We start from the raw sequence: 23,743 nt of genomic DNA, 5'->3' as shown, positions 1-23,743 counted from the left end.
TTATTTATCAGCTGTCCCTCCCAGTGAACGTAATAGCTATGAGGACATTGATTTTTATGTTTTGTTTACCACCGTAGCCCTGTATCTAGAATAGGACTTGGCATGTAGTAGGTACAATAAATATTTATTGTATGAATGAATGAACGGATGGATGGGTCCTGGCCCCAGACTCATCCATTACCTGTGCCTGAGAAGCAGCAGTTTCTAAGCACCTCCAGTGAGTTCAAGTTGCCAGTAGGAATATGTTCCTTCTGTACTCTCCCTTGCTGGCGTGCAGGGACCTGGGAAAAGCAGAGATTCTGATTGATATCTCTGACGGGGAAGGAAGATGGGATTAGGTACTAGAAATGAGAGGAAGGATGTCTCCGCCCGTCTGCTTCCAGCAGCAGAGGCAGCGATCTGCCTGGCAAGTTGCCTGCTCCCAGAAACAGGATGTGTCCGGAGAGGAAGTGACTGCAGACGTGGTTCAGGGGGAAATACCCTGTGCTTGAGACAGAACACTTGAGGCTAGTCATTCTGGAGCCTTCCAAGGGTCCATTCCTGGGGGATGAGTAAATTCCGCTGCACGGTCCTGTGGTGGCTCAGTCTGCATCTCGGGGAATTTGCAGCCCAACCCTAAGACAGAGCAGACAGGTGTTTCCTCCTTTGGGGTTCCCAGTTTGGGTGACTGGATGCTGATGGGAAGAAGATGCTCAGTGCCAAGCCCACAGCCAGGCCAGGCGGGCTGTGACATTAACCTGCCTGTGGACCAGCATCTCCCTGGGACGATGTGAGTGAGGAAGTGAGTGCTTGGCAAGGCAGCAGGTTCTGGTGCTGTGCCTGCCACTGCAGAGCAGAATAGTCGGGGCCAGAGAGAGAAAAGAGCATCTGTGTTTAAGGCTCTGCAGCAACTGTCAAAGGGGGTAGCTCTCTAGCAGGTCCTTTGACCAATCTCGTCTGCCTTGATTTGAGGTCAGAGGTGAGACTGTCTAGAAAGCCGCTGCCCAGGGTTCTGTGGGAAGCATGCTTCCCCCGGGAGTGGGCGAGGAAGCAAGCCTGGCCTGGCCGAGCCCTGGGACCTCACACTCAGGCACTGCAGCAGAGGGATCACCTGGCTTTATTAAGGTTCTTCAGCCTCAAAACCACAGAGGCCATGGCCTGAAGTCTTATTCTGCAGCCAGAAGAGAGAAAGACAGTTCCTACAGACTCTCCACAGTAGCTCTGCCTTGGTGGGCTCTCAAATTCAGACTTTGCATTATGGCCAATAGGCATTAATGCCATAAAACCCATACCAGGAAACTTTTGATGAAAAACAACTTGGCTGTTTAAAAAAAAACAAAAATAAAAAAACCACAAACCCAGTACTCAGCATGGAAATGGCAGATGCATCTATTCAAGTTCCCAGAAGAACAGAAAAAGCAAGAAAACCCTCCCAACACTCTGCGTGACCACAGAAATCTCCAGACAAGCTGTGGGCCTTAGGTTTATGGTGCAATGCAGTAGGCAGCTCAAAGTTGGAAAGGTTATTTATGAGCATTACAATTATTATAATAAAAGCTGCAGTATTTTTGTTCTTCCTCTCTGAAAACCAAAACAAGCAACTTTAACCTTGTTTATGATAAGAGGTTAAAGACAGCCTGCTGCTTCTTACGTCTTTATTTACAGAAAAGAGCTCACACGGGACAAACCATCCTGCAACCTGCTTTTTTTGCTTAAGCAATTGATGGTGAGCTCATATATGCATTGATGTATATACATCGACATCCTCCCATGTGCTTCCTATCAACTAAGAGACTAAGGGGTCTTCCTCAGTGGAAGAGGTGGCATTCTCTTGGGATGGCCTGGAGGCCGGCCCAAAGCAGATATCCCATCTGCTAAGTGCTCTGCTACACGTTCCCACACCAGGAGCCTGACACCTCAGTAATTTCTCATGTGAAGCAGGAACTGGCCCATCTTTGTCTGAGCCCCCTCTTCTGTGTGACAGTCAAAAAGGTGAGGAGAACCCTGGCTGGTGTGGCTCAGTGGATTGAGTGCCAGCCTACGAACCAAAAGGTCGTTGGTTTAATTCCCCGTCAGGGCACATGCCTGGGTTGCAACCAATGTTTCTCTCCTTCTCTTTCTGCCTCACTTCCCCTCTCTCTAAAAATAAATAAAGTCTTTAAAAAAGAAAAATAAAAGTGGGAAGAAAAAAGAATAAAAAGGTGGGGAGGGTGCCTCCTCTTGGCTGTCTTGAGCTTCCCGCTCCTGCAGCTTCCCCCCATCTTGCTCCAACCTCACTTTTTCCTTTCTAGACGCTGGACATGAAAGGCAAAGTCACTGTCACCCGGGCAGAGGGAACAACCCTCCCAGTTTGCCTGAAAGTGAGAGGGTTTTCCCAGGACATGTAACTTTGAGTTTTAAAACCAGGAGAGTCCCAGTAAAACCAGGAGGGTTGGTCATCCTATTCCCAGAATTCTGGTGTTGGGGGGTGTGGTCAACCCTGACTAAGTTGCTGGAGATCCCCTTTTCGCAGATCCACCAAAGTCAGGCTGGAAGTTTCCAGAAGGCACACTCAGAGATTCTCATTGACTGAGCCTGCTTAGGTCCACCCTGGAAACAATGGCCAGTTCAGGTCATGGGTGCCTGGGAGGCAGAGGAGAGCCATCTGCCGGGAAGGGGGTCAGCTCAGGGTGCTGACCACTTCCCCCTCTGCAAAGCTTTCACATGTCTGGCGCCAGCCACAGCTTCTCTCCCGATTCTCCAGTTTGTCACTCCGTGAGGTGGCTCCCAGGCCCTCCCCCATCCCAGTCCGTGGGATCAGGAAAACAATCAGCCCAGGAGAAGACCTGAAGCTTTTCCACCCACCTGAGTGTTAGCATCCTCAAAGGAGCTGGGAAGCAGTCAGACCATGCCCGGAGGAGCCCTAACAGGCAGGAGCGACTCCACTCGGAGAAATACCGCTATGCTTAAACCAATGGGTAATTTTTAATCAGGAAAACCCACAATATGGACATGGATTTCTGGATGTTCTGTGGTGCAGTTATTGTACTTTTTTTCAGCTTAACAATTGGACCAAATAACTTCAAGTTAAAGGAATGTCCCCTGAAAATATAATGAGCTTATTATTTAAAAATGTAAGTAGCATATACTTTAAAAAATAAATAATTGAATAAATAAGTGAATGGAAAACAAAAGCCCAGCTCTCATGCCGAAGAATTCCTCATACCTTATGTAAGTACTCCACACTCAAGGAGGGTGAGCGGAACTCCCTGGACCTCCCTGGTCCTTACACCTGGCTGTGCATCGTGACTTCCGTACAAAGAGTACAGTCTGGAAAGTCGGGGGAAAGAGCAACCTGATAGTAGAGAAACCCGATGGACGTGACCTCAGCCAGGTGACTCCAGAAGAGAGTGTCCTGCTTCCTGGCTGCTGGCACACTGCAGAACTGCGGGGAGGCAGTCTGCTGAGGCTCACAAACCTTGAATTTGAGTTCCACTCTGACCTCTGTGTGTCCTTGGGGCAGTCACATAACCTCATTGAGAGTTAGTTTCCTCATCTGTAAGTGGGAAGAGGGTTAGAATGTGATATCTGCCCCCAGGGGCCAGCTTGGAGTGTGGGGCACAGCTCAGCTCAGGGTCATGCTGTTACCACCCCCTCTCCCAGGCAGTTGCCTCAGCCTCCTGTTCACCCATTCCTTCTCCATGTCACCAAGGTCATAGGCCTTTCAGACCCTCTCAGTCTATTTGGTTAGGGGGGTGGTTTGCACAAAGCTTCGCTTGTTCACTTGAAGGACCCAGAGGGCACACTTTATAGAACACAATGTTCATGCCAGTGTCTCAGACCACAAACCCCAAGAGTCTGAATGCTGAGACACTCAGGAAGTCTAAAGGGTTCTCTCATCTTCACAGGCCCAGCCCAGCTCACGGGAATGGCATGCATCAAAAGGCAGGAAGTCCCTACAAGTCTGTCCCATCAAGCCACCAGACGCTGGTTACCTTTATGTGGCTGCACAAGAGGTTGAGTTCTCAGGGAGGGGTGAGGTGATCTAGGACCTCCAGAGCGGGGGTGGAACTCATGCTTGAGAAGCGAGGCCACCACAGGAAGCCAGGCTCCGCGCCCCCCCCACCCCCACCCCCCACCCCGTCTCCCTCACAGAAAGAGGGACTCACAGTTGGGGCCTCAGCTCCCTTATGGGATAAGCGGTATTTTGATTCCTGTTTCCTTCCCTCTCTGTTTTCCTTTGTTTCCCCACACATTCTCCAAGGAAATCTTAAATATATACTGCAAACCCCAGGAACAAGCACCCCCACCCCGAGAAACACAAAGAAGGGGTGGCCTTCCGTCAAGATCTGATGCACCCAAAGCAGGGGCAGTCCTGGCCGTAGCTCTCCCCCTGCTGGCTGTGCCTCACCGCATGGCACAATTACTCAGTGAACAGCAGAGGGGAGTGCTGGTCAGACTACTGACTTGGGATCTGCCGTGATGGCCAATCGATCACAGGGTTCCCGGGAAGTAAGCAGGTGAGAAACCCGTTAAGTTACTCCTTGACATGGAAGGAGGAACAAATTCCAGGTCTGGTGGGCAGAAATCTAACCTGAGTTGCCATAATAGGGATTCATGTCCTCCTGTGCAGTCCCTGGACCTCCAGGTCCCAGTGACCGAGGGAGAGGCCAAGCCCTTCTGAGAACAGATCTGCAATGCAATCAACTGTCCGCAATGAATGTTTCCCCACCCCCTCTATAGAGGGACCCGGGGTCACGTACCAGGGTGGCTGCGCACTGGAGAAAAAAATACACCCAGACATTTTAGGCTTTCTTATATATTGGCTCTGAATTGATGTCTCTGAAAACCCAAAATATCGCCATGGTGTACTGGTCAAAATAAGAGTATATGGTCACCCTGGCTGGTGTGGCTCAGTTGAATGAGTGCTGCCTGCAAACCAAAGGGTTGCTGGTTCAATTCCCAGTCAGGGCACATGCCTGGGTTGCGGGCCAGGTCCCTAGTTGGGAGTGCACAAGAGGCAACCACACATTGATGTTTCTCGCCCTCTCTTTCTCCCTCCCTTCCCCTCTCTTTAAAAATATAATCTAAAAATAAAAATAAATAAAATCTTTAAAAAAAAAAATTATGGAGAGCACGTGCAAATGGAAACGACCCAAGTATAGTGTCCGGTAGTTATTTCTCTAGTCCCTGAATGTATACAAGGAAGACATACACTTAGTGCGGTAGGCAGAATGACAGTCCCCCCAAAGGTGCCTACATCTAATCGCCAGAACCTGGGAATATGTTACATTACACTGTCAAAGGAGAATTAAGGTAGCAGATGAAATTAGGTTTGTTAATCAGATTACCTTAAAACAGAGAGATCATCCAGATAACCTGGTCCCAATGCAACCACAACTGGCCTTAAATGTGAGAGTCAGAAGAGTCATTGTCAGAGTGACATGATGTGAGAAAAGCTCAACCAGCCATTGCTGGCTTTGAAGATGAAGAGGCCACAAGCCGAAGAGTGCACAGGGCCTGTGGGAGCCAGACAAGTCACGAAGATGGATCCTCCCCTAGAGCCTCCAGGAAGAAACGCAGCCCTGTTTCACCTTGATTTTAGCTCAGTGAGACCCACATCACATGTCTGATTTCTAAAACTGTGAGATAATAGGTATGTGCTGTTTAAGCCACCAAGTTTGTGGTTATTTGTCACAGCAGCCATGGAATATTAATACACCTAGTGAAGGGCAGAATCCCATGGTGTTCTCTGTTCCATACAGTGAGGATATTGTAATTGGAATGACCAAGTACAAGGTGTTAAGTCCAGAAGAGTGAGAGGAGAAATGACAGGAAAACAGGCCGTGAGTTTTAAAAGTTGACTTGGACAGCTGCAAACAGACAGGCTGAGCCCATGGCGGTGTCAGCCCCGAACAACAACAGCAAGGCAGGGGTTTTTAGGGGACAAGGGGAGAGGGAGTGGAAGGGACTCTGCAGATGGCTGTGGGGCAGCTGGCCCTGAGAACAGAGAAGTTACTAGAACAGAAAAGTTACTAAATTCTTGCCAACAGACTAAGGTATCTCTGAAGGACACAGGCAGCCTCTGGCGTCAGCTGTGCATCTAACACCTAGCTACGCTCCAGAAAAGCACTTTTCCCCTGTGCCCATCAGTGAAGAAAATCAAAAGCAGGGGTCAGTACAGATGATCTTTTGTCTTCGGGGCCCATCAGCTATTTTCCTCCCATCGCAATCTAGTCCAGAAGGCTTTGATAATCTTGATACCCCACAGAATGTCACCCTGGTCCATTACATTGATGAACTGTACATAGTAATCACCTTAGATGTCTTCGTAAGTTATATGCATCTAGATAAACTCCACAGGTTTTCAAAGCCTACCATATCATGAATTGTTTAGGATCTAGCAGGCTGGAGCACGTCAGAACATCCCTTCTAAATTAAGGGACAAGTTGTTGTACTTTGCGTCAACCGCCATGAAGAAAAGGTGCGACCCTGGGGGACCTCTGAAGTTTGGAGATGGCCTATATCACATTTGGGCATGCTACTCTGCATCACCTGCAAGGCCACCAGGGTTGATGGGGCCTAGGATAAGAGAGGGCTCAGTAATGGTCCATTCAGGCTGTCAACTTAACTGGGCTAAGGGATGCCAGAGAGCTGATAAAACATGATCACGGGGTGTGGCCATGAGGGTGTTTCCAGAAGATTAGCATTTGAGTCTGAGGAGAGAAGATGCCTTCACCAGTGAGAGTGGGTGTTAACCAATTCACGGAAGGCCTGACTAGAACAAAGAGGCAGAGGAAAGATGAGTTTGTCCTCTCTGCTTGAGCTGAGACATCAGTTCTCAGGCTTTTGTACTCAAACTAGGGCTTACGCCAATGGCTCCCCTGGTCCTCAGGCATTTGGGTTTGGCCTTGAACTACACCCCTAGCTTTTCTGCGCTCCCAGCTTGCAGATTGCAAATCGTGGGACTTCTCAGCCTCTGTAACTTCACGAGCCAATCAATCCCTCCTAATAAATCTCTGGCTACCTAGCTCTCATCTACCTCCTATTTCTCAGTTTCTCTGGAGAACCTTGACTAATACACACCTTTGTAAATAATGTCTTTATGAAACTCTCACCAAATTACCCAGTTTGACTGTGCCCTCTGTTTCCAGGGAAGACCCTAACGAATATCAATAGCTAACACTTACACACAGCGCATTTTACATGCCGGGCATTGGCATAAGAACTTTACATACACCAGTTCATTTCACCCTCTGAAGAACGCTGTGAGGCAGCTACTGTTCTTCTCCATGATTTATGAATGGGGAACTGAATCAGCCCAGGAAAGTTAAGTAACTTACTCAAGATCATACAGCTACTGACCTATGGAAGCTGGTTTCAGAATCTATGCTCATAACCACTGTGCTAAACTGCCTTCCTTAATAATCAAGCTGGCTAGCAGTCACAAGAGTGTTTATGATTGCAGTAGGTATTTCTCATTCTTTTTGGCCACCCAACATCTGAACCTTCTTCCTGTACATCTGGGATTCAAGCACATGACCTGGACTCAGCCATTCAAAACCATTTGGCCCAGAGTTGCAGGGGCCATGAGCAACTCCTTCTCAAGTGGCACCGGATCTGTTTCCGGGGTAGCTGTGGCAGTGCTGCTGATGGAGTCACTGGTGTTTAGCGCCCGACGGGTCCGTGATGCATCTAGAACGCAGAGGACCAGTTTTCTGAGAAACGCCACTTCCTCCCCAGGAAGCGTTTTTCTACCTCAGTCAGCTGGAGTTGATTCCTGTGTCCTGCCACCAGGAACTCTGATTGGTATTATTGTTTTTCCTTTATTTCTCTATGTTTGACATCTTTCCTAACAAAGAAAATGAATGTAACCCATTACATCAACAGACTAAGGAAGAAAAATATAGGCTCACCTCAATAAAAGCAGAAAAAGCATTCAATAACACTCAACATGTGTAGGTAATAGTAATAATAAACTCATAGAAAACTAAACTAGCTGCCAACTTCCTTAACCTGATGAACATGTTCAGAAAAAATAATGAAAATGCAGAAGCACTGTGACCAGAAGCAAGAAATGAAAGTCCACTGGCACTACTTGTATTGATCATTCTACTGGAGCACCTGGGCAATGCAATAAAGAGAAATAAATCAGGAGGTATCAGAATTAAGAAGGAAGAGACAGACAGCATTTATTTGCAGAAAATATGATATCTACATAGAAAATTCCAAGAGAATCTTTAGACAAAAGACTAAATTTAGAAGATTTCAGAATGGTGTCTGGATATAATATCAGAATACAAAAACCTGACGGCATTCCTAGACAGTGGAATAACCAATTCGAAAAATTTTTTATTTACTGTATTTTAAAATTTAATTTAATTATTTTAAATAGTTCATTTTATTGTACTTTTCCATTACCATTTATCCCTCTGAAAAATTCTATTTACAATAGCAACACAAGTCTAAGATACTTAGGAACCAATCTAACAAAATATGTCTAAAACCACTATGGAGAAAATCTCCCAGTATTATTGAAGGATTTAGGAAGAAAATTTATGTCCAGCAATGGAGAAATATAACCCCTTCAGAGATGAGAAGGCTCAATATTGTAAAGATGTCGGTTTCCCCAAAATTGATCTACAACTTACAATCTATAATGCAACTTTAACGAAAATACAAATAGGTTTTCTTATCAAACTTGATTAAAAAAAAAAAAAAGCTAAGAAATATTTGAAGAACAATGAAGCAGGACTTGCCTTCCCAAAAGCTGCAATCATATAATAATTAAGACAGTGTGGTATCTGTGCAGGGAGAAACCAAAAGACCAGTGGAATAGAATCGAGGCCAGAAACTGACCCGTGCAGTATGAAAACAATATGCAGCAGAGGGGACATTACAAATCAGTGAAAAGAGGACTGCACTATTCAAAATTGCTGGAAGAATTCATTATCCAAATGGGAGAAAATACTTAGATCCTTACCTCCTAGCATACACAAAAATAAATTCTAGAATAATCAGAGACCTAAATGTGGAAGCAAAACTTTAAAAGATTCAGAAAAAAAAAATGTACCTTATCCTTATAGCATTGGGTAGAAAAAAATTTCTCAAATAAGACACAAATAGAATAAACTATAAAATTTTTAAAAATAATAAAAACTCCTGCATCAAAAGAAAGAAAGGAAAATAAAAGACTACAGTCACAGAGACACTAACACCACAGATTTTAGTGGCCATTTTCAGAAGCTATAAGGAACTCCTATTAAAGTAAGAAGAAAATGGTAAACAAACCAAGTGGAAAATGGGCAAAGAATTTTAACAGGAAATTCAGAGAATGGTCAGAGCCCGTGGAAAGAGTCCCCAAACTCATTAACAGGGAAATGCAAATTAAAATGACCCTGAGAGATCACTTTACAGCCTTCACATTGGCAAGAGTTTAAAAGATTGACAATGTGAAGTGTTGGCAAAGATGTGCACAAATAGGAACTCCCACACACTGATGCTGAGAGTGTAAATTGGTACAACCACTTTGAATGACAAGTTGGCCATAGCTAGCAAACTCAGTGGTGAACAAATCCTTCAATCCAGCAATTTTGCTTCTGGGTATACACCACATATATACACAAGAATGCCCACTGCAATTCTGCAAGACAAAAAACTGCAAACAATTTAAATATCCATCAAAGAAGTCTATAAATAAATGGCAGTGGAAATGTACAAGAAATACCATGCAGGAGCTTTAAAAAAAAAAAGTCAAATAAAATTACATGTATCACCATGAATAAATTTCAAAAACATAAACTTGAAAGCATAATGAAGTATAATGTCTACATGATGTAATTTAAACAGCTAATAAATAGCTCAAACAACAATTTATATGTATTATTTGTAGATGCTGTATATGTTGTAAAATTAAGAATACATCACCAAAACTCAGGAGAAGGGAGGGAAAGGAACAAGATTGGTGAGCATTACACAGCAGGAGAAACAGTAATGAACTCTACCTGTAATCCTTCATACTTTAAAAATAAGCCAAAAACTCAGAAGCAAATTTGGCAAAATGATAAACATTACTCAGATAGATAGTAGGTACAAAGAATACTGTAAATAAACTCTGAACTCTTGTTTGAAATATTTTATGATTTTTAAAAATGGAATCTTTTTTGCATAAATTGACAAGCTGATCCTAAGATTCATACAGAAATGGAAGGGACACAGACTAGCAAAATAATCTTATTTTATTTTTATTTTTTATTGTATTTTTTTCCATTACCATGTATTCCCCCTTAAACCCCCTCCCACCAGCAATCACCACACTGTTGATTATATCCGTGAGTCCTTTGTCCTTTTTGCTCAATCACTCCACCCCCTTAACTGCCCTATAGCTGTTGGCCTGCTCTCTGTCTATGAATCTGTTCCTATTTTGCCTGTTAGTTCAGGTTGTTCATTAGATTCCACATATAAGTGAAATCATATGGTGTATGTATGTCTTTCTCTGATTGGCTTATTTCACTTAGCATGATGTTCTCCAGGTCCATTCATGCTGTCACAAAGGGTAAAATTTTCTTCTTTTTCATGACCAAGTATTCCACTGTGTAAATGTCCCATTGTTGTTTTATCCACTCATCTACTGATGGACACTTGGGCTGCTTCCAGATCCTGGCAATTGTAAATAATGCTACAGTGAACATAGGGGTGCTTATGTTCTTTTGAATTAGTGTTTTCAGTTTCTTTGGATATATTCAGATATGTACTTATTTTTTTAAATTGGAGGATTCACACTTCCCAATTTCAAAACTTACTACAAAGCTATAGTAACCAAGACAGTGCAGTATTGGCATAAGTGTAGACATATAGATCAATGGAATAGAATTGAGAGCTTGAAAACCCTTGAGTTTATGACCAATTGACTTTTGACAGGGGTGCAAAGACAATTCAGTGGGGAAAGATTAGTCTTTTCAAGAAACAGTTTTGGGACAACTGGATATCAAGAAAGAAAGAAAGAAAGAAAGAAAGAAAGAAAGAAAGAAAGAAAGAAAGAAAGAAAGAAAGAAAGAAAGAAAGAAAGGAAGGAAGGAAGGAAGGAAGGAAGGAAGGAAGGAAGGAAGAAAGAAAGAAGCGAAAGAAATCGAACCCCCTACCTCACGCCATATACAAAAATTAACTCAAAATGGACCAATGACCTAAATGTAAGAGCTAAAACTACAAACTTAAGGAAAAAATACAGACATAAATCTTTGTGACTTTGGATTAGACAATGATTTCTGAGCTATGACAACAAAAGCACACACAATAAGACAAAAATAGATAAATTGGATTTAATCACAATTTAAACCATTTGCTTCAAAGGACACTATCAAGAAAGTAGAAAGAGCCCTGACCAGTGTGGCTCAGTTGGTTGGGCGTCATCCCACAAAGCAAAAGGTCACGAGTTCAATTCCTAGTCAGGGTACATGTGGGCATTGCAGGGTCAGTCCCTGGCCAGAGCGTGTGCAAGAGGCAACCAGTCAATGGTTCTCTTTCATGTCGATGTTTCTCTCCCTTTCTTTTTGACATTTCTCTCCCTCTCTTTCTCTCTCCCTTCCCCTCTCTCTAAAAATAAATAAATGAATTCTTTAAAAAAAACAAAAGTGAGAGCATCAGTGATGGCAGCAGTAGGAAGAGGGTAAACAAAACTAAGAAAGTGGAAAATACAACCTATAGAATGGGAGAAAATATTTTCAAATCATATATCTGATAAGGGCTTAGTATTCAGAATATATAAAGGGCACTTACAACTCGACAATAAAATGACAAATAATCCATTTAGAAAGTGGTCAAAGGATCTAAATAGACATTTCTCCAAAGAAGATAGACCAGTGCCAATAAACACTTGGAAAATGCTATCATCATCAATAGTCATTAGGGAAATGCAAATCAAAAGCATGAGATACCACCTCACACCCACTAGCTGGCTATACTCAACTGGATGGATAACGAGAAGTATTGGCGAGGACGTGGAAGACTGGAACCCTCGGGCATTGCTAGTGGGAATGTAAATAGTGCGGCTACCTTGGAAAGCATTTGACAGTTCCTCAAAAATCTTAAACGTAGAGTCGCCCTACAACCCAGCAGTTCCACATCTAGCTATATACTCAAGAAAATTGAAAACACGTCCACATAAAAACTTGTACACAAGCATTCACCGCAGCAGTATTCATAACAGTCAAAAAGTGGAAATAACCCAAATGTCCATCAACTGTTAAATGGATAAACAACAGAACATTATTTGGCAATAAAAATGAAGACCCAACAGATCCTACAACATGGCCGAATGCAGAAAGCGTGACGACGACACAGAAGTCCACATAGTGCCTGATCCTGTTTGGATGACATGTGCAGAATAGGCAGATTGGACAGAGAAAGCAGATGAGTAGGTGTCTATGGCTGGAGAGGAAGGGTATATGGTATGGGGTTTCTTTTTGGAGCAGTGAAATGTTCGGAAATTGGATCATGGTGATGATTGCATAACTGTAAATATACTAAAGTACTGAATCATACACTTTAAAAAGGTCATTGTCATGACACATGAATTATACTTCAGTTTAAGAAAACACATTGAAGCAGGGTGGGGAGAAGCAATGAGGGGGGGGAGTGGGACAACTGTAATAGAAAAACAAAAATTTGTAGTGGGGGGGAAAAAAAAGAAAGCAAAATAAATAAATGAGCCAGCAAAACACCCCCACCCCCCAAAAAAAGGAGAAAAAAAGAAAACACATTGAAGATCTTACGCTGGAGTTGGGGGCCTGCTCTGTCCCACACCCCCATCCCACCCCATCACCTACCCTGCCCCACCGCGTCTCCAGGAGAGAGTGCAGGACAGCACATGGGAGTGTGACTTGGAGGTTGTCAGGTGCTCGTGCTCCCACGAAGACCACGAGGAAAGGAAGCTGGACCCCTGTGTCAGAACCCAGTTTTATAGGCTTCGGTGTGGCACCAGGCGTGTCTGCCAGCTAGCCCTGGCCCGTGCGGCTCATTTGGTTTGAGCGCCGTCCTGCGCGCTGAAAGGTCGCGGTTCCCTCCCCAGTCGGGGCGTGTACAGGAGGCAAATGATCGATGTTTCTCTCCCTCTCCCTCCCTCTCTCTCTAAATCAATAAATGTATCCGCGGGTGAGGATGAAAAAAAAAAAAAAAAGGTAAAGTGTTTGCCCCTTTACCCTACAGCCAAGCAAAACGCATGCTTGACAGGAAACAGATGTGCTCTGGGGTGAATGTGACGGTTTAAAAAGTTACTGATGGTTGTGACCTGCACGGTCGCTTCCAATGTACGGACAAGACTGCCACGGTCATGTCACAGTGAATGGCGGTAGTCTCTCCACGTGCATTCAGTCTCACTCATTTTGCAGGTAGATCTGAATATAGTTTTATTTCAAATACCAAACATATTTGTAAATAAAATGTGCCTGTTATCCATGTGTACATTTGTTTACTTACTTATCCACCTAACAAATAGATGCACCTAACAAACAAGTAGCCACTACTTGCCAGGCACTGTTCTGGGCCCCGGGAGGACAAGATGAACAAAAGAGAAAGAACCCCGAGTCTGATGGAGAGTACATTCTAATCAGGGAGACCGGGGTGGCGAGCTCTAACAACCTCTGCAGCCCCCAAACAAGCACAGACATTCAGAGGTGGGAACAAGCGTGGCGCATCAGAGCCACAGCAAGGAGGCTTATGTTGCTGGAACAAAGTGAAGGAAGGAGATGCAGTTGGGGGACACGTGAAGTGCCGGTCATGGAAGCTTCCAGGCGGGTGCCAGGTGCTAGCTATGCTAGATGCTAAGTGCTAAGTGCCAGGTGCCAGACATGGGAGCTTCCAGGCAGGTGCCAGGTGCCAGCCATGGGAGTTTCCAGGCAGGGAAGTCATGTGTTCTGCTTTGTATTAAGAGGCTGAAGGTGACTGTCACGTGCAGAGGATAAAGTGTAAGGGGACAGGAACAGAGGCAGGAGAATGGCACAGATAAAAGTCAGATGGAAACACAGCCAATGCTCAGTGAAAGGACACACCTTTTTATTCTTCTGTACGGTTCAGACCCAGTACAATGAGCATGCGTTAATTTAGATTAGAATAAAGATGTTTTCAAAGGTAACCGCCCACTGTGGACCCTAGTGCACTGCTTGTGGAAATACAAAATGATGTAGCCACTGTGGGAAACAGTATGATGGTTCCCCCAAAAGTATAGCATAGAATTGCCATACGACCCAGCAATTCCACTGCTAGGTATGTACCCCAAAGAACGGAGAGCAGGGATTTAAACAGACACTTGTACACCACTGGGCACAGCAGCATTATTCACGATGGCCCAAAGGTGGAAACAGCTCACACATCCATCAACAGGTATGATCCATGAGTGTCTGTGTGTTTGTAATGGAATATTATTCAGCCTTAAAAGGAATGAAATTCTAATACACGCTATAACATGCATGAAACTGGAAAGCATAATGCTAAGTAAAATAAGCCGGATACAAAAGTGGAATTATATGATTCCACTTATATGAGGTACCTAGAATAGGCAAATTAATAAAGACAGAAAATATAATAGGGATTAACAGGCACCAGGGAAAGGGGAATGGGGAGTTACTGTTTAATGAGTACAAAGTTTCTATTCGGGATGATGAAAAGTTCTGGGAATGGTTAGTGGTGATGGTTCCACCATGTTGTGAATGCACTTAATGCCAATTAATTATATTTTGTACACTCAAAAAATTATGTATATTTTACAATTTAAAAAAATAAACTAAAAAAGAAAAAAAAAGAAAACAAGAACAAGAAGATAACCACTCAGGAACAGGCAAGAGACAAGTCCCCTTTCCCCACACTTATTAGAGAAGGGTGACATTTATAGATGGTAAAGAGAGCCCTGACCAATGTGGCTCAGTTGGTTGGGTGTCCTCCTACAGACCAAGAGGTTGTGGGTTCAGTTCCCAGTCAGGGCACATGCCTGGGTTGTGGGTTTGTTCCCCAATCAGGGCCTGTGCAATAGGCAACTGAGTGATGCTCTTCTCCCTCTCTTCCCCTCTCTCTGGAATCAATAAAAGGAAAAAAATTAAATAAAGCTGGTGGCGAGAAATCTGCATAAACGCCATCCAGAGAGCAGACACTGGGGTTGAACATACTTTTACAAGACAACGAGATCATATGTCTAAAACTCTCCTCTATTAAAAATAATCCTGCGATGTGGTCTAGAGCAGCACCATCCAATAGAAATACAATGTGAGCCACGTATCATTTTACATTTCTAGTAGTCACATTAAAAAAAAAAAACAGCAACAGATGGGATTCATTTTTACAAGATATTTTTTGAGCCAACCTACCCAAAACATCATCTCAGCTTGTAAAAAATATTAAAAAGTCATTAATGAGCTATTATACATGCATTATTTCTCCTGCAAAGTCTTCAGAAGCCAATGTGTGTTTTGCACTAGTAGCACATTTCAGTTTGGGCTAGCCACATGTCAAGCTCAAAGGCCACATGTGGCCTGTGGTTTCCGCACCAGACAGGTGAAGACTAGAATGAGGGGCGAGGGGTGAGGCTCTGAACCAGCACTCAGTCCCCGGCTTCTAGCCCAAACTCCACAGCTTAAAACCATGGGACCCGTGGAAAATGCCTTAAGAGTTGTGAATCTTGGTCCAAGTCCTGGGAAATTCCTAATAAAATGGTGTTAACAGCTCACCTGTGCATATCACAGTGTTAGGAGGAGACTCCAGCAAGCTAGCCTAAAATTAGAAAGGTTCACATAGTTGTGATGCCTGATTGAATCTATGTATCAGCCTCCAAAGGCAATATGCTGAAATTATAGTGTTAGGTAATAATAGTAACCATTCGCAAGACAAATACCTCTGTTCACGTGGACTCAGGGTGGGGTCGGGGGTGTGCATAGAGCGTAGAAGCTATGAAGTATCAGTAAATACCTCCCCAGTAGGTTTCTCCACTTACCACTAACTTACTGTATGTGAGACACAAGGAGCACAGTCATAATTGTTTTATAAGTCAATTTTCTTCCAGGCTTTAAGATGCAGTTTCTCAAAGGAAGGAGATCAGCACTTCCTTGTTTGTGAATTTATTTTTCAGGGGTGGGGCGATTTAAAGAGCCCAGGCCATTTCATGATGCTGTACACTGAGCCAGCCTGCAGGCCTCAGGCCCCAGTAGGGCCGACCACGAGCCAGACCCAGAGTAAGCTTCATCCCACGCTTCCTGTCGGGTCCGGCAGCCCGAGTTTCCTGGTGACCCTTCCCTGCACCCAGCTGATTCAAAGGCCTGGCAAGGCCTGGTGCCAACCAAGAAAATCTGAGGCAGCCAGGTTTGTTATTTCAAATCTTTAACCCTGTAGACTCTGTGTTTGGCAAATAAAGACAAAAGTTAAAACGAGGATGCATGTGACAGCGATGATTATAAGACAAGTAAGCAAAAATGCCTGTGTGACCTGCTTTCAAAATGCCACCTCCCTCAAAGGGAAATAATTTGACTACGATAGTAAAATAATAAAAGCCATAAGCAGTGGGAATGTAAACTGGTACAGCCATTCTAGAAAAGTTTGGCAGTGTCTTATCAAGTAACACACACACTCACCATAAGACCGAGCAATGACACCCCTGGGTGTTTATCCCAGAGAAATAAAAGCCGGTATTCATACAAAATCCTGCATATCAACGTTTATAGCAGCTTCGCTTGTAATAGCCATGCGTACATATGTAAAGGGATTTATAATAAAGAATCGGCTCACATGATGAGAGAGGTTGACAAGTCCCAAGATCAGCAGACAACAAACCAAATGAAGAAAGCCAACGTGTAGTTCCAGTCTGAGTCCAAAGGCCTGGGACCCAGAAAGAGCCGATGTATCAGGTGCAGTCTGAAGGCAGGAAAAAAAAAAAAAGTGTTCCAGCTCAAGACAATCAAATAGGAGGAATTCTCTTATTTAGAAGAGGGTCAGCCTTTTGTTCTGGTCAGGCTGTTTCCTGATTAGATGAGGCCCACCTACATTAGGGAGAGCAGCCTGCTTTATTCAGTCTACTGATTTAAATGTTAAACTCATCCAAAAACACCCTCACAGAATAAGGTTTGCCCAAACATCTGGGCACCCCATGGCCCAGTCAATCTGACACATAAAAGATCACAAGTCAAAAACTAGAAAAAAGTCAAATGTCCTTAAACTGGTGAGTGGATAAACAAACTGTGGTACATCCATTCAATGGAATATTATTCAGCACTAAAAAGGAATGCGCTATTGATACATGAAACAACTTGAGAGGTATTTCAGGTCTGTATGCTGATGGCTCAGCCCAGGGTCAGAGGTCCCAAAGTAAAGGGAGCTGCTTTCCCCTCTATACCTCACTTGAATTTAGAGGGTGAATGACTTCTCAGGGATGTGTGTCTTGTGCAGGGTGCCTCCCCTGACTCCCTCCAGGCTGAGCTAGGGGCCCCTCTTCAATGCTCATGCATCAACAGAGTTTATCAAGACTTCCCATATGGTTCTAGAATCACCAATGTATAATATATGCCATTGGTCTTGGAGCCCCGCACAAAACTTGGTCTGAGCAGGGGCTCTAGAAGTGTTTGTTGAGTGAATGAATGAATGAATGAATGAACTGCAAGAATCTAACACAGGGGCCAGGTAGACAACACAAATGAATGAGGGCGGGAGTGGTAACAGCAAGGCGCGGTGAGGACGAGAGTGGAACGAATGACGTGTGCCGGACCTGGAGGGGCAGCCACTGCTCAGCTCCAGCACGCACTGCCATGTGGGAATGTGGGAATGTGGGCCTTATCGCCACATCTGATTTTCCGAGAGAAGCCAAAATGCACACTTTTATGATGAGCTTCTGATTTTTTAATGTTGTAAACAAAATTTAAAAAATTTTTAATTAAGTGAAGGCCAAACAAAACACACATGTTTGGAACCTCTCCTCCAAAACGTCAGGATGTTTCTGATATGCTGACAGTGATTTTGCTGATAACTGCGAGGCCAAGATGTCACGGCAGGCAAAGGAGAGCCAGCGTCACGAACACCCGTGAGCCAGCTCCATCTGGGTGGCCTCTTCTGAGGCACGCCCCTGGGAGAGGCCCGAAGTGCAGGCAGGAGCTCTGAAGGCTGGAAGAGGGGAACAGATGGCCTTAGAACTGGTTTGGCTGTAGGATTCTCTATAACTTAACCCTCATGAAAAATGCACCTTTTTTGAATTATCTGATTATTTTCATCCTGGCACTAGAGGCACAAAGGCCAGACGATCTCATCTAATGGACAAAAGATGGTCTTGCCAGGTCTATTTGAAGAGGAGCTGCTTGCAGGAGACAGGGGGCATTTAAGACAAGACAGGACAGGGCGCGGCGAAGAGCCCACGGGTGGTGAATGAGCTCCGGCTGAAGGGCCGAATATGGATGGCAAGTCTCCCCACCTCCCACCGCCCACTTCAGCACCAGGGGCCTTCAGTCATCTCCTTCGCCAGACAGCTCTTCCTCTCAGACGCAGGAAATGGCACCAAGCTCAGCATGACTCAGTTTCAAATCCTCCTTCTACCATTTGCTGGCTTTGTGACTTTAGGCAGGTGACAGCTTTGGAATCCCAGTGTCTATACCTTCAGAATGTAACCAATACACATCAACATCACACACCCTTTTTTTTTTTTTTTTAAGATTTCATTTATTTCTTAGAGAGAGGGGAAAGAAGGGAGAGAGAGAGGGAAACTCTGGTATGTGAGAGAAACATCGGTCAGGTGCCTCTCGCACGCCCCCAACTGGGCACCTGGCCTGCAACCCAGGCACGTGACCTGGCTAGGAATGGACGACCTTTTGGGTCACAAGCCAGTGTTCAATCCACCGAGCCACACCAACCAGGGCATCACACACCTTTTGTTATGATACAGAGACTTCGTCTCTTTGGTATTGTTCCCCAGAATCTGCATCCCCAGTCTAATCATGAGAAAATATCAAGTGAGCTCAAATAATTGAGGAACATTATACAAAATATCCACATGTACCCTTCTAAAGTGTCAAGACAAAGAAAAACAAGGATGGATTGAGAAACTGTCCCATATCATGAAGGAGACTAAGGAGACACAACAATGCAGTATGGCATCCTGGATTGGATCCTGGGATGAATAACGTCATTGGTAGAACAACTCATGAGATATGAATAAATTCTGTACTTTAAAGATCATGAAACTTATAGCTCTTCTTCCTCATATCTCTTTCCCCTTCCTCTTCCCTTCCTGAGAAATTCAGTCCTAAAACTTGGGTGAGACAGAGCAAGGCAGAAGCCTGTCCACAGTGGTAGCAGATGGGGAGCTGTGCTGACCCAGGGTGGGTGCCCACCCAGGGGGGAACTCGGACATAAGGAGGCAGAGCCCAAGCAGAATGAGAAGAGTGTCCACATAGGACATGGCCTTGGATGCGGGCTAACGCATAGCTGTCAGAGAAGGGAGTGACAAAGACAGAAAGGGAGAAGCTGGAACGAGCCCTGTGGGGTGAACATCAAATCTATCAGTGTAAACTCAAGGGTTTCAGTATATACAGAGAGATATAAAAATAATTATAGAGATGAGTGTTTAATAGGTGTAGAGTTTCAGCTTTACAAGATGAAAAGAGTTCTGGAGATGGTGGTGGTGGTGGTGGTGGTGGGTGTACAAACAGCGTGAATGTACTGAATACCACCAAACTGTATACTTAAAAATGATTAAGATGGTAAATTTTATGTTGTGCATATTTTACCACAATTTTTAAAAATAATAAACAAACAGACCTAAGTAATTGTGTGCAGTGTTGTGTGTGTGTACATACCTACATTCCAAGCTCTGTCCACTGAGAGGGCCTGGGAGGCCTCGCTCTAACAGCAATGAGCACATTCAGTATCCAGATCTTGACTTCTAAGTACCATTTTGCTAAATCAAACCAGGTTCTTTGGAGAGATGGCTGATTCCAGGGCTGGGACAGGAAAAGTACAAGATGAACCTTGAACAACTGATGCTAGAAAGCTCAGAGAATGATGGGTCATGGCCAAAGGACAGAGAAACTAGCTTGAATGAGCTCCCACTGGCCAAATGGAAATAATTTAATTAACAAAATAAGCAATGAGAGTAATGGGTGGTAACTGATGGACTGCAGGGGTCCATGCAGACATAAATAAATTATTTGCCCAAGATCACAAGGGGGTAAGGACGCTCACATTTTCCTTTTTCATTTTCCCTATTTAAAAAAAAAAATGCTGTGAGTGGAGAGGATATGACACACAGAGCAAACTGGAGGCCTAGAAAATTCCTAGAGAGACTGTCCAGGACATATGGACTTTTGACATCTGTCCAAGGTCATTTCCTGCCGGTGGGGAGGGAAGATACACAGTGCCCATGAGGAATGGGATGTAGGGGTGAGGGGAGCAGGAGAGAAGGGAGGCGACTGGGCCACCAGCTGCTCTTTCTTATGAACCCCCTCCCCAGGTGCTGAGGAGCCAGGCAGTGGGGAAGGGCCGCCCCGCGTGGCCTCTGCCCTGCAGAGTGAGGTACCCCACATCTGGTTCTCATCGGAGGGTGAAAGCCAATGGGTTTCTGAGCTGGAAGAAGCCCAGCAGATTTGGCCAAGTCATGCTGCTTGGACACCAAGGCACAGCGTCACCTCTTCCGAGGGTCACCAGGCCTGGCCTGCTCCCAAGGGCCTGCAGAGGGGATGCGGTTGGAACGAGGCCATGTTCTCTGCTTCCAGCCACATTCTCTGGGCCCAATTCTGCCTAATGTACAAAACAGCCTCATCATGTGTCCAGAGGGGCTGGTTCTGCGGATGACTCATTTCAGGTCGGGAACGAGGCTGGAGCTGCACACACACCAAATGTAACCACCTCCACCCACTGGGCTTGTCTGTGCTTCTTGGGATGCCTCCCTTCGCTGTGGAATTTTTTTTTTTTTTTTTAAGGGAGAAAGGAAGGAAAAAGAGAGGGAGAGGAACATCAAACACACCCCGATCAGGTACTGAACCCACAAGCCAGGCGGGTGTCCCAACTGGGAATCGAATTGACAACCTTTTGTTTTGCGGGATGATGCCCAACCCAATGAGCCACACCAGTCAGGGCAGGGAAAAGGACCTTTCCTTCCAGGCTTTGTACCGGAGCAATTAGGACCATTCGTTGCAGCATGAGACAGGAGACAGACAGCCAACATCGCTTTCCACTGTTGCTAATTGATGGCTGTGTGACTCTAGGAAGCTTCCTCAATCTCTCTGAGCCACAGTTTCTTTCTCCATAGAAATGGAGTCCCTGCCCCTGCATCTCAGGTGTTTGCAAAAACTGAGAGTGGTTTGTGGTATTAACTATTTTCCTTCCCTGACTCATATTCAAAGCTCAGAGAAGTTAAGTTGCTGGGTTAAACGGATGCACATCAGGGAAGCTTCTCTTAAAACCAGCAGCTTTGGCCCTTTCTCTGACCAGCATTAATTCTTTCCTCTTCAAAACTTGGCAGCGGCTAGGAGAGAGCTGGTTCATTCTGGTGGAGCTCTGAAGCCCAGCAGCCCGGCCGGTGCCCCGTGGCAGCCTCAGCTCCCTCCCCTGGCCTTGCCTGCTGTTGTCCTCGAACTTATGGAAAGGACATGGCCGCATTCACCAGATGCAACCAGCTTGCTCTTCTCTGGTGCCCTCCTGGGTGGTCTCGGGTTGCCACACAGCTTCAGTGGGCATACCTGCCCACCGCAAGGGGCCCTGGCCGCGAGCCAGGTCTGCAGAGCGAAGTCTAGGTTCTGAAACACCACCTCCCTTTGTCCTTTGGAGAAGGAGAGCCCACAGAAGCGGACTACTCCTTGGCAAATCATTTAGCCTCACTTTGCCTCAGCTTCCTCATCTGTAAAAAGGGCTTATAGACGCTGCCCACCTTATACAGTGTGATGAGGCTTTCCTGAGAGGTTCAAGTACAGAAGTTACATACTTAGTACAGTGCCTGGCACATAATAAGTGCTCAGTAAGTGTTCAGTCTTATGATTATTGGCTCTCATTTGGAAATTTTCCAGTGCTAAATAATTCCTGCTGAGTAGCTCAGAAGTTGCCAAGGTTCAAGCCCAACTCTGATTTACCAGGGCTACTGGGAGAGAGACAGACAATCTCCCACGTGGTTTCTCTCACTTCCTTTCACTGGTGAGGAATCTGATAGTCCGTCAACATCTAGGTAATCCCCTCCTATAAACCAGCCGGACAATCTAATCTACGGATGGAACCAGACGCAACCAGGTGATGAAAACTACATTCCTCTCACCTGATCACCTAGATCCCAACACACCCAGTTAATCCCTCCCATCTCTAAACAACCACCCATTGAACTACCAGCCATGACATAACTACCCACCCCCAGCCTGGACCCTGTGTAGTGTAATCAATACCCAAAACTGAAAGCTTTTGCTTAAAGCATTTCTTTTTAACCTGGAATAAGAAAAGGAACAGAAACAAAGCAGCCCTCCCCAGCTCTGTGGAATCCTAAATGAAAAGCCCCAAATAAAAAACCAAAGATAAATTAAATACATCATAATATATAATATGCTCTATTATATGATTATATATGTTAATACAATAATTACATAATATAGATCACTCCCATGTGTGTTTATAATCACACAACCAAAGGCTAAGAGAAAGCTTGTCACCCTGAAGAGTGAAATGGAACAAATTACCCATTTTCTTTTTTTGTATGACAAGAAAAAGCTACAGGAATAACATTGTGGGGGCCGTGGTTTCTCTGAAGCAGCTGTTGAAATCTTTTTCCTGGCCAGAATGCAATGTGAAAATTAGGGACAGGCTCATTGAGTAATTATTTAGATATTTGAATTAAAAATGCTGTCCTCAAAAAAAATGCTATCTACCTATCTATCTATCTATCATCTATCAGAAATGTGTTGCCCTCCCCTTAAACTCCCACTTTTTAAAAATTGAGAGACAATTGACATATAACATTATATTAGTTCCAGTTGTATATACAACATAATGATTTGATGTGTATTACAAAATGATCACCACCATAAATCCAGCTGACAGCTCTCACCATACATAGTTACAAAAATGTTTTTTACTTGTGATCAGAACTCTTAAGGCCTACTGTCTTAGAACTTCCAAACAGGCAATGCCGCATCCTGCTTTTTAAACTAACACCAGCTGAGAACTTTCTCCTGGAGCTGATTATGACATCCACTCTTCAAATATCCCTAGGAGTCAGGTACCACTTTTATTCCCATGTTGCTGAGCTGGAATGAGAGCAGTTAAGTAACTTGCTGGAGGTCACACAGCTTTTAGGTGCCAGAATTCAAACTCACATCTGAGTCCCGGCGCCCATGCTGTTAACCACTAAGCTCTACTGCCTCCCTGTGGCGGATGTTCCAGCGGCCGAACCTCCCAGCCCAGCGGCCATAGAACTCAGTATCTCCCATGTTGCTTTTCATAGCCAAGCCTACACCCTGTGTTCACATTTCAACATGCACGAAATATTAACCCACCACGAGGGGGAAAAAAGAATACATTGGTTAGGCTTTCTTTTACCCAACAACGTCCGCCCTTTCTCTTAGTCATTTTAAGGAAAGCATTGGTTCTCACCTTCCTACGTGGAAGCAGAAGAATTAACTCACGGTCAACTCACAGCGCATTTGGGAAGTGCATTCGAAACCGACGGGGAGTTCGCTTTGATCCCTGGATCTGGAACGCTGAGATAAGGGTGTCTCCGGGGCTTTAGGAACATCTTGGCTCTTCAGGTCCCTGTTTTCAGAGACCTCAGGTGGCAGGAAGGCAGGTTTCT

Source organism: Furipterus horrens, unplaced genomic scaffold (genome assembly GCF_987537825.1).
Source record: "Furipterus horrens unplaced genomic scaffold, mFurHor1.1.pri manual_scaffold_11, whole genome shotgun sequence".
Lineage (NCBI taxonomy): Eukaryota > Metazoa > Chordata > Mammalia > Chiroptera > Furipteridae > Furipterus > Furipterus horrens.
This window is presented reverse-complemented; position numbering follows the sequence as displayed.